At 55.0% G+C, this 9,719-nt stretch overlaps 1 long non-coding RNA gene across 1 annotated transcript; it reads right to left on the bottom strand.

The window, feature by feature from the left end:
- Nucleotides 1-5,044: 5,044 nt before the first annotated feature.
- LOC110578093 lies at nt 5,045-9,346 on the bottom strand. Its single transcript, XR_002480166.1, has 4 exons — nt 9,131-9,346; nt 8,269-8,514; nt 7,616-7,725; nt 5,045-5,344 (listed from the first exon to the last, which is right to left on the bottom strand). It is a non-coding gene; the product is annotated as an uncharacterized LOC110578093 (long non-coding RNA).
- Between the last annotated feature and the right edge of the window lie 373 nt (nt 9,347-9,719).

Below are 9,719 nucleotides of genomic sequence, written 5' to 3' on the forward strand. Positions count from 1 at the left end.
GCAGGACAGTGAGCTCCCTGGAGGGTGGCTGGGGCTGGGACCTTGGCGTTTAATTTTCCTTTTCCTTTTTCCTAATTAAAGGGAACACCAAGAACTTGGGGGTACCATGGAAGCACACACTGGGTTACAAATCGTGTAAAGAACAGCAAAAGGAACATCTTCAGGTGAAGTGTTTCCTGCATTTTTGACTATGGGTTTAGATGGAAAACCAAGAGCAGAATTACTGACTGGGCCAAGCATAGAACTAACTAATTTTAAGGCTTTTGGAGTCTTGGGGCGCCTGGCTGGCTCAGACAGCAGGGCATGTGACTCTTGATCTCGGGGTTGTGAGTTTGAGCCCTACGTTAGGGGTAGAGATTACTTATAAATAAGCTCTTTGAAAAAAAGACTTAAAAAAGATTTCTTTATTTATTTGAGGGGGGACAGAGAGTGTGGGGGGAGGGGCAGAGGGAGAGAGAGAGAGAGAGAAGCAGACTCCCCACTGAGCATGAAGCCTGAGGCAGGGCTCCATCCCAGGACCCTGAGATCATGACCTGAGCCGAAATCAAGAGTCAAATGCTCAGCCAACTGAGCCACCGAGGCACCACCTCCCCCAAAAAAGGCTTTTAGAGTCTTTTGCCTAATTATGGGTAAAAGTAAATGATTACTTTTTGTAACTTTATTTCTCATGTTTCTATAGTAAATACGACTTTTGCCACTGGGGCTCAGAGTGGGGGCAGTTTGCTTTTGTTTGAGTGACAGCCGGGAGGAAGGACCACCCCAGCACTCTGCGGGATGATGTGCTTTTTGGCTGCAAGTGACGGCAGCGAGGGGTCTGGGACTCACCCCCTAAGGTAGGAAGAACAGACACTGGGGCTTCAGGAAGAGGCCTTTTACCTTGGACCCAGGGGGAGGAGCCCTAGCACAGGTTGGTTGGCATGACTTTGCCCCCGAGCAGCTGACTGGGCAGTTGGGTGTCCGTGGTGTGTGTGGGGGGGGTGGCGCGGGGTGGAGGAGGGTGGTGGGGAGAGGTGGCAGGAGTGGATGAGAAGGTTGGTGGTGGTCGAAGGTGACGGAAACGCTCTCTCTCTGTCTCTCTCCTGGCAGGTGCCTGCAGCAGCCCGCTCCTGCCTGGAGCTCAGCCTCAGTGCTCTGATTTCCTGAAAAGCCCTCTTTATGCCCCTATGGAGTTTGGGGTGAAGCTCCAGGGAGCCTGAGGGTCTGTTATAGGCAGAACTGTATCCCTCCCCAAATTCACCTGTGGAAGCCCTACCCCCAGTACCTTTCAACGTGATTGTATTTGGAGATGAGCCTTTACAGAGGGCATGAAGTTAAAACCATGCTCTTCGGTTGGGCCCCGATCCGGTCGAACGGGTGTCCTTCTAGAAGAAAGACACCCGGGCGCATGCACAGGGGGAGGACCTGCGAGGACACGCCAGGAAAGCTGTTGGCAAGCCAAGCAGAGGCCTCGGAAGAAACCACACCTGCTGACATCTAGACCTTCGGCCTTCAGAAGTGTGAGAAGATGAGCTTGTGATCGTCTGAGCCACCCAGTCTGTGGCGTGGGGTCACGGCCCGTGGCTGGCACACTGACGCTGGGCCCGAGACCCAAGACCGGAAGGACCCCTGAGAGAGCAGCCTCGTTCAACTTCTCCTTCCTCTCCTCTTCTCTCTCCCCTTTTATTTTGAAAAAATGCCAGACCTACTAAAAGGCTCACGCAAACAGGACACTGCATGCCGGTACACCCTTCCCTGGGATCACGCCTTGTCGGGAACTGGCTGCTTTTGTGTGTCTCTCTCCTTTTCTCTCTCTCTCTTTTTTTTTTTAAGATTTTATTTATTTGACAGAGAGAGACACAGCGAGAGAGGGAACACAGCAGGAGGAGTGGGAGAGGGAGAAGGAGGCTTCCCGCGGAGCAGGGAGCCCGATGCGGGGCTCGATCCCAGAACCCTGGGATCATGACCTGAGCTGAAGGCAGATGCTTAACACCTGAGCCACCCAGGCACCCCTCTCCTTTTCTCTTTTATTATTATTTTTCCAGAACCATCTGAGAGTACGTTGTGGACATCCTGACACTTCACCTGTAGGAACAAGGATACATCCGTTAAGGCTGATGCCTTAACGTCCTTTACTTTACTGTCACACTTTCCCAGAGATCCCCCCAAAACAGTCCTTTGGAGGACCCCCAGAATCTAGTCAAGGTTCATGCCCTCCTTTTTGCTGTCATGTCTTAGGTCTCTCGTGGCATTGACCCTGGAAGAATTGTTTGGAAGAGACAGGTTAGTTGCCTTGAAAATGTCCCATGTTTTGGATTTGTCTTTTTCCCTCACGGTGAGATTCTGGTGGAACATTCCTGGACAGAGTCCTATATGGTCATGTTGCGTCTCCTCATCGGGTAGAACCAAGGAAACTGAAACCCAGCTAGTCGGTGGCAGAGTTTAGATGCATTTCAGTACCAGATTATTATTTTTTTTTAAAGATTTTATTCATTTATTTGAGAGAGAGAGAGAGAGAGAGAGCGCGCAAGCGGGGTGGGGAGGGGCACAGGGAGAGGGAGAAGCAGACTCCCTGCTGAGCAGGGAGCCCGATGCGGGGCTCAATCCCAGGACCCTGAGATCATGACCACAGCGGAGGGCAGAGGCTTAACGGACTGAGCCACCCAGGCGCCCTTCAGTACCAGATTTTTTATTTGCCTTTATCAAGCCTGTGACTGATTGTGTAGAAAAGGAAAAGCGCCTTTGTGTCAAGTGGGGGGTGTTCATTAAACAAAGGAAAACAGAATCTATTAATATAAGCAATGCTGTTCTTCCTTGTAAAGCCTGGTGGTTAAACACACACGTAGGACACAGCTTTGAATCTCATTTGTAATAAGCCATGTGACCTGAATAAGTCTTTTAACGTCTCTGGGCCTCGGTTTTCTTATCTGTGAAATGGGGATAATAATGGTACCTACCTCCCAGGCTTGTGGGACATGAAATTATCCATGTCAAATACTTAGCGTGGTGCCTGGCTTGTAATTAATTGCCCAATAAAAAGTAATTATTCTCATGGATGTGTTTTTATAATTATAATGATTGACAAATAAAAGTGCCCCGGCCTTATCACTTCCGTGCTTCCCCACTCCCTGAAGCGAGTGAGCAGGAACGAGGTAGAGGCAGATAAGAGTGGGCAGGCCATAGCTTGAACTTGAGGGAGCCCCCGCTAGGAGGAAGGATGTGGCCTGAAGCCTGAGTGTCCCAGGATTCTCCGCGGGGCACAGGACTCTGGGCTGCACACTGTGGACCCTGTGAGTGGTGTCTAAGGAGCAGCCTTTTTCCCCAGAGCCCCTGGAGGGGGGTCATTCTCCATGTACCCCTGGTGAAGGATGGGGTTGCACTTCCTGCCTCCCCTGGGGGAGGAGGAATCATGTCAAATTTCAGGCCCGAGCATCCTGTGGCCAGTGTGAGACCCTGCACGGCTCTTGTCCTCTGGCTTGGAACAGGCCATTCGGATGATGGCTTTTCCCCCTGCCTGGGTCCCCAGGTGTCTCTCCCTGCCAGCCCGCCATGGACACGCGTGTGCACAGAAGACCACCCTTTCCTGGGGATGTCGTGTCCAGCACGACTACAGTCAGCAACCCCGTCTTGTATGTTTGAAAGTCGCCAAGAGAGCAGATCTTAACAATTCTCATCACAGGGGCACCTGGGTGGCTCAGTCGTTAAGCGTCTGCCTTCGGCTCAGGTCATGATCCCGGGCTCCTGGGATCGAGCCCCGCATCGGGCTCCCTGCTCAGCGGGAAGCCTGCTTCTCCCTCTCCCTCTGCCTGCCAGCCCCCCTGCTTGTGCTTGCTCTCTCTCTCTCTGAAAAATAAATAAAATCTTTAAAAAAAATTCTCAACGCAAGAAATAAAAAAGATAACTCTGTGAGGTGATGAACGTTAACTACATTTGTGGTGATCATTTTGCAAGGTATGCATATATGAAATCATCGCATCGCGCCCCTTAAACTAGTATAAAGTTCTAGGTCAATTACATCTCAATAAAACTGGGAGGGAAAAAAAAAAGAAACGCTTTGTTATTGGAGCAGTAGAGGGGGGAGGCTTGTTTATGACCTCAGCATCACCCAGCCCACCCGCCTGCAGCCCCTCAACCATGCTGCTCCCTTCCCAGCTTCCCCCTTCCCTTCCGAGGGCTGCCTCAACCCCCCCCCCCCTCTCTGCCGCCACCCCCCCCCCCCCCCCCCCCCCCCCCCCTCCTCCCCCCCCCCCATGCCTCTCACCTTGCCCACCTGGCCACCCAACAGTCCGCCTGGTGATTCCAAACCTATCTGGGAGGGGCCTCGGTTCTGCCCGCCGCAGCGGGACCCTCCCCCCCCCATTTTACAGATGAAGAACCAGGGCCCACAGAGTGGACAGGAAGAGACGCGGGGTCAGGATTAGACCACGGGAGACAGGATGGTGGCGAAGGATGAAGCCCGTGGCTCACTGTGTCTCTTCCCCCGACCCCCCCAGAGGGGAGCGGGTCTGTGGCTGACCGGGGTCCCCCCTGACCCCCCAGCCTGCCTGGCCCGGCCGGCTCCTCAGGTTTCCCAGCGAGCCACACGGGTGAGCCCACCTTGCCGCCCATGGCAGGGCTCCTTCAGAGGTTCTCTGGAGGATTGGAGTGGGTGCTGGGTGGCCCCCCGAGAGTCCAGACCTTTTTGGTCCCCGATGAGTTACTGGGGAAAGTCCCTCACCCTCTGGGCCACCTCCAGGTCCTCTGTCAGGAGGGCCGCGTCGGAGGCCTCCAGGGGCCTGACGGGCAGCGTGCGTGAGGGAAGCCAGTGGGGCCCACGTGCCCCAAGTCAGGGGCAGTTGGAACTCAGCTCCAGCCAACTCTTGGCAATGTGAGACATCCCCTTTTATTTCTTTTTTCTTTTTTAAAAAGAGAAATGAGAAATATCACATTGGTTTTCAAACACTTGCAATCAACTCCATTAGAAAAAAAACGCTCCAGCACTTGAAATGGCCTCCGGCGGCCAGTTTGAAGCCTCTGGGGTTTGGGTTCCCTCCAGCTCTCCGGCTGCTTCTCTGATTGATTGGTCTGTGATTCCTGGGGGGGGGGGGGTCAGGTGGGGCTGATCCCAGAGGGGATTTCGGAGATGGTCATTCCTGTCTCCTGTTTTTTGGCACGTCCCCAAGCTGCCCTGTGTCACCCGGCCTTCCCTGGAGGGGCCACAGACTTCATCCTGCCAACGCTGTGTGTGCCGAGCGCTCGGGGGACCAGTGTCATCTGCGCTGTCATCATTCCAGCCGAGTGAAGTCTTCAGGGACAGATCATCATGGTCCAGTCCCTTGGGAGTTTAGTGGCTGGTCTGGGTTTCATGGAGACTGGAGCCCTGCTTCGACTAAAGAAGAAAAGGAAAGAAAAATCTGCTCATTCCTTGGGTGTCCGGGAAGACAAGGGCTGTGGCTTGCTCCTCGCTGAGTCCACCGAGCCTAGCACAGAGCAGGGCAGGGTCACAGCGACGGCAGCCCCTGCGGGGACAAGGCCGGACAGACGCTGGAAATACTGAGCCTGGCCTTCTGAGCTGGGGGAACAAGACTGAAGAAGGCAAATCAGGATCAAAGAGGGTGGGGTGTGTCTGTTTGCCCTAACCACCAGTTCGATTTTTTTTTAAGTGACCTTTAAAAAGGTTACTTAAGTAATCAAAGCCACACAGCTTGTAGGTTGTGAAGCCCAGAGGTGGTGGTTTTTTTGTTTTTTGTTTTCATTGTGGTAAAATACACATAACATAAAATTCACCATTTTAACCATTTTCAAGCATGTAGTTCAGTGGCGTTAAAGACATTCATACAATTGTATGACCAGCACCACCATCAGGCTCCTGTACTTTTTCCATCATCCCAAACTGAGACAAAGTACACATTGAACAGTATGTCAGTTAGAGTTTATGGCTTCATTGATGGGTTGGCGTTGGTGAAAAGGGTTCCCATAGGAGGTCGTGAGTGTCCCATCACTGGAGGCATGCAAGCCAAGACTGACTTGACTAGCAGAATGGCACCACCAGTCTATGACTGTGAACTTGTCCTTACCAGGTTTCTCTTGGAGGGTGAGACAAAAAGCCTTACCTGTTGCTGAGGTGAGAAGTTTTGCCAAGTGGGGGGGTTTTTTTGTGTCCCAGGGGACATGATTTGACCTGCACTTTATCTGCGTTACAAACAAGCTGCCCAATAATGAGGCTCCGTTATATCTCACACATCCCCCAGTCACACATCAGGCCAGTCTGGGTCCAGCCCCCAGATGTGGCAAGTTCATTCATGCTCCTGCCCATGCCTCGCCTTCCAGAAACATCGAATAGCCCCCTCCACTTCTGCAAGGAGTAGGAGAGTATGTAGTGTATGGTAATCTGAGGGATAATGTTGGTTTTCTGCTCCACAGCCTCCCCCCTTCCCCTTGATGACAAGACTCCCAAGTTGTTCAGGATTCAGATGAAAACATGCTCAGGGAAGGTGGGCCCAGGGCCAGGGCATGAATCAGGATTGGTCTAAGGTGCGGACGCTAAGCTATCTTGTGGTTTATGCCATTCCTCTTTGCCAGCACAGTCATGGAGGTGAATTCCCAGATGGAGGAATGACATGGTCAGGAGGTTTGAAGTGACTTGTCTTGAGCTGAGTCCTGAAGGGTGAGTTAGTTAACTGGGGGTCGGTAGGGCAGTTCTAGAGGGAACAGCACGTGCAAGGGCCCTGTGGTCAGGGTGTGAACCGTCTGAGGTGTGAAAGCCAGCCTGTGTGTGTAGAGTGCAGAGATCTGGAATGTGGCAGGGCGTAGACACCCCCTGACCCCCACCCCAGGGCCTGGGAGGCCAGGCTAGGAAGTGGGTCTCTAACCTGAGAGCAAGTGAAGGGTTTTAGGTGTGTGTGTGTGTTGGGGTTTGGTGTGGGGGTTTTGTGAAAAAAGGTCAGATTAGCCTTTTGACATTTATTCTGGCTGCGTGTAAGGAAGGCGTTGTGGGGAGGGCAGAGTTAATGCTTTAATCCCCTTGCTTCACGCCAAGTCCAAGTCCGAAGCCCTCTGAAGATCTCTCAGAGCCTGGATGCTGACGTTTTCACCACTTCCCCTGCCCCCACGGCTCCTGCTTCTTCCTCAGTGATTCTGCTGGTCCTGTGCTGACTCAGATGTGAAACTTCACCCCTTCTCCATTTACACAATCCTACTCTTGACAAATACTTGTGAGCAGAGGATTTACTAAAGATCCTGAGGTCACAGAGACACTTTCACATGGCAACTGCAATAGGTCTGTTCTTCCGGACCTTCTGGGGATACCTGTTCCCTCCCCTCCCCGGGTCTTCCCTGCATCCTCGGCTCCTCCTCCCCTCTCGCAGGTGGTTTTGGAAACCTGGGAGTCCCCGTCACAGGCAGAGTGGTTCCAGTCCCCCTAGCCTCCCATCCCCACGCTTACACATCTGGGTCATCGTTCACAAACCTGAAGGTGACAGACAGCGGTTCATTTCCTCCCACTGTTGCCTTCATCCAGGCCCAGCCTCCCGTCCGCAGCCTTTGCGATGCCTCAGGCAGTTTTGCTAACTTCCTCGTCACTCACAAACTTGACAAATTCCCTTCCCAAGCTCATCCTCCTCTGGTTTGACATCCCCTCCCGCCCCCCCCCCCCACCTACCTGCCCCTCAGAACTTCAGGGCCTTGCTGGAGGGACATGGGGGGTCGAGTGCCTGCTCCTTCGCCCGCCTTGGCTCTGTCCTCCTCCGGGTCCCTTTCTTGTCTGGTGGGCTGTGGCAGGGAGGAGGGAGACGGAGGGGCCTCTCATCAGCAGGGGCCACCCTGGTTCTTGCTGCGAGACACCCCTCTCTGGCGGGCCCTTGATGTCTTCTGTGTGGCCGGTGTCCATGCAGGCTCTGGATGGACGGGGGTGGGGGGGTGGGGGAGTGGAAGAAGGGATGGCTCCATCTGCGTCTGTGCTGGATGAATGGACCGCAGGGCAGGATGAACGAGGGAGGGAGGTGGGGCTGGAACAGAATGCTCTGGCTGGCTCAGCCTAGGGGGCTCGACCACCCCCTCCTGGCCCCCCAGCTCTGCTGCAGCATCGGGAGACAGCCCAACGCTGTCTGCTCTTGACCCTCAGCTGGTCAGCCACGGCCAGGGCCACGGCCACGGCTGAAGGGCTGGTGGGACAATAACTGGGGGGCGAGGGAGGGAGAGGGGCTTCCTGCTGGAAGTTGGGAGGCTAAAAGCCAAGATCCCCAAGTGCCAGGGAGGGCGGGGCCAAGGGGAGAGAACCAGTAGCTCATCTGAGAGTCAAGGCGCCCAACCTACAGCCAAGTTTGCAGAGTGGAGGGACCAGTGCAGAGGCCAGGGTGGTCCGGACAGGTGGTGTGCCATGAAGAGTAAGGCCAAGGCCTGTGGCAGCCATGGTGGTGCCCCGGCCAGGGTGAGCCCAGCTGTCCTCAGCTCCTGCCAGTGTGGATCGGGGTTCTGGGTGGGTGGGCCCAGTGGGGCTGGACGAACGTCCCTAGTTCCCAGGGACAAGGCGGCCTGGAATGCTCTGGCTGGAAGGAGAAACTGCCCGGCGAGCCACGCAGGACACAGAGTCCAATGACGATGCATACCGGAAAAGAAAAATATATTAATTCCTCCACGCATTGTAAAATGTTCTGCAGACAACAAACCAAAACGGACAAGAAAACTTCCAAATCCAGGGTCCTTGGTGGAGAAGTCTACACCCCGCTGGGCCAGTTGGTCTCTGGGGTGTAACATTCTGGAGGAATCTGGTGCAGGGGGAGGTGCCAAGGAGGGTTTCTGCACAGCAACTTCCAGTGCCCTTAGCCCCCCTTCTTGCTAGGCGGGTCCGGTGGGAGGTCTGCACTCCAGTCCCCCCTCCCTGCAGGTGGCCAGGAAGCTTCTCCAGACTCCATGGTGCAGTCCCGCCCCCCAGCTTAGGACCCCACCTGCATTTGCCTGTGCAAGCATGCACACACACACACACACACACACACACACGCTCACACACACTGTGCCTTTGCTGGCTCCCAAGCAGCCCCAGCCCCGGAATAAACTGCACCTCACCCCTACTCCCGCAAGGACCCTTTCTCCCCAGAAAAGAGCACTCAACAAGGCCTGTCTCCACTCCCCAAGCTGTGTGACCTTGCTCTGGTCGGCTGACCCTCCCGAGCCTTACTTTTCTCCTCTTTAAAATGAAGAGTCCTTTTCTTTCCGTCTCAGGAGCCTCAGGAGCGGCAAGGGCAGGGTCCCACCGCCTCAAGTGCATCCCAAGGGCAGGGAGCATCAACAGCCCCCTGGCCCTCCTCCTCAGTGGACCAGCTGCTTCCGCTTTCTGGGGGCTAGCTTGGGGTGGGGCCAGGGGTTGGGTGCCAGCGTGTTCCCAGCTTGGGTTTCACTTCCCTCCTGCCTCCGAGAAAGGGGGCCAGGCTCCCCAGTGGGCACCCAGCATGCTAGCGAGGGGGGATTGCCTGGGGACCTTATCACTCAGAGCCACCCCGCCTCCCACGCCTGCTGCTGACCTGCCCGGCAGGTGGTTCCCCAGCCTGACCCAGGAGCCCCAGGCCAGGCTGGAACAAGGTAGCCTCCAGCCACCTTGCCCTGGGTGGGGAGGCAGCGCGGTGCAGAGGCAGGCCCCTCCCTTCCCTGGGCCTCTGTTTCCCTGTCTGAGGCTCTATCACAGTGGCCCCGCCGGCTGTGACTCTTATTATCAGGGATTTGCGGCCTGGGTAGGTATGGACTTCTTCCCGGTATCAGCCAAGTCCAGG

This window comes from Neomonachus schauinslandi, chromosome 5 (assembly GCF_002201575.2).
Source record: "Neomonachus schauinslandi chromosome 5, ASM220157v2, whole genome shotgun sequence".
NCBI classification, from domain to species: domain Eukaryota; kingdom Metazoa; phylum Chordata; class Mammalia; order Carnivora; family Phocidae; genus Neomonachus; species Neomonachus schauinslandi.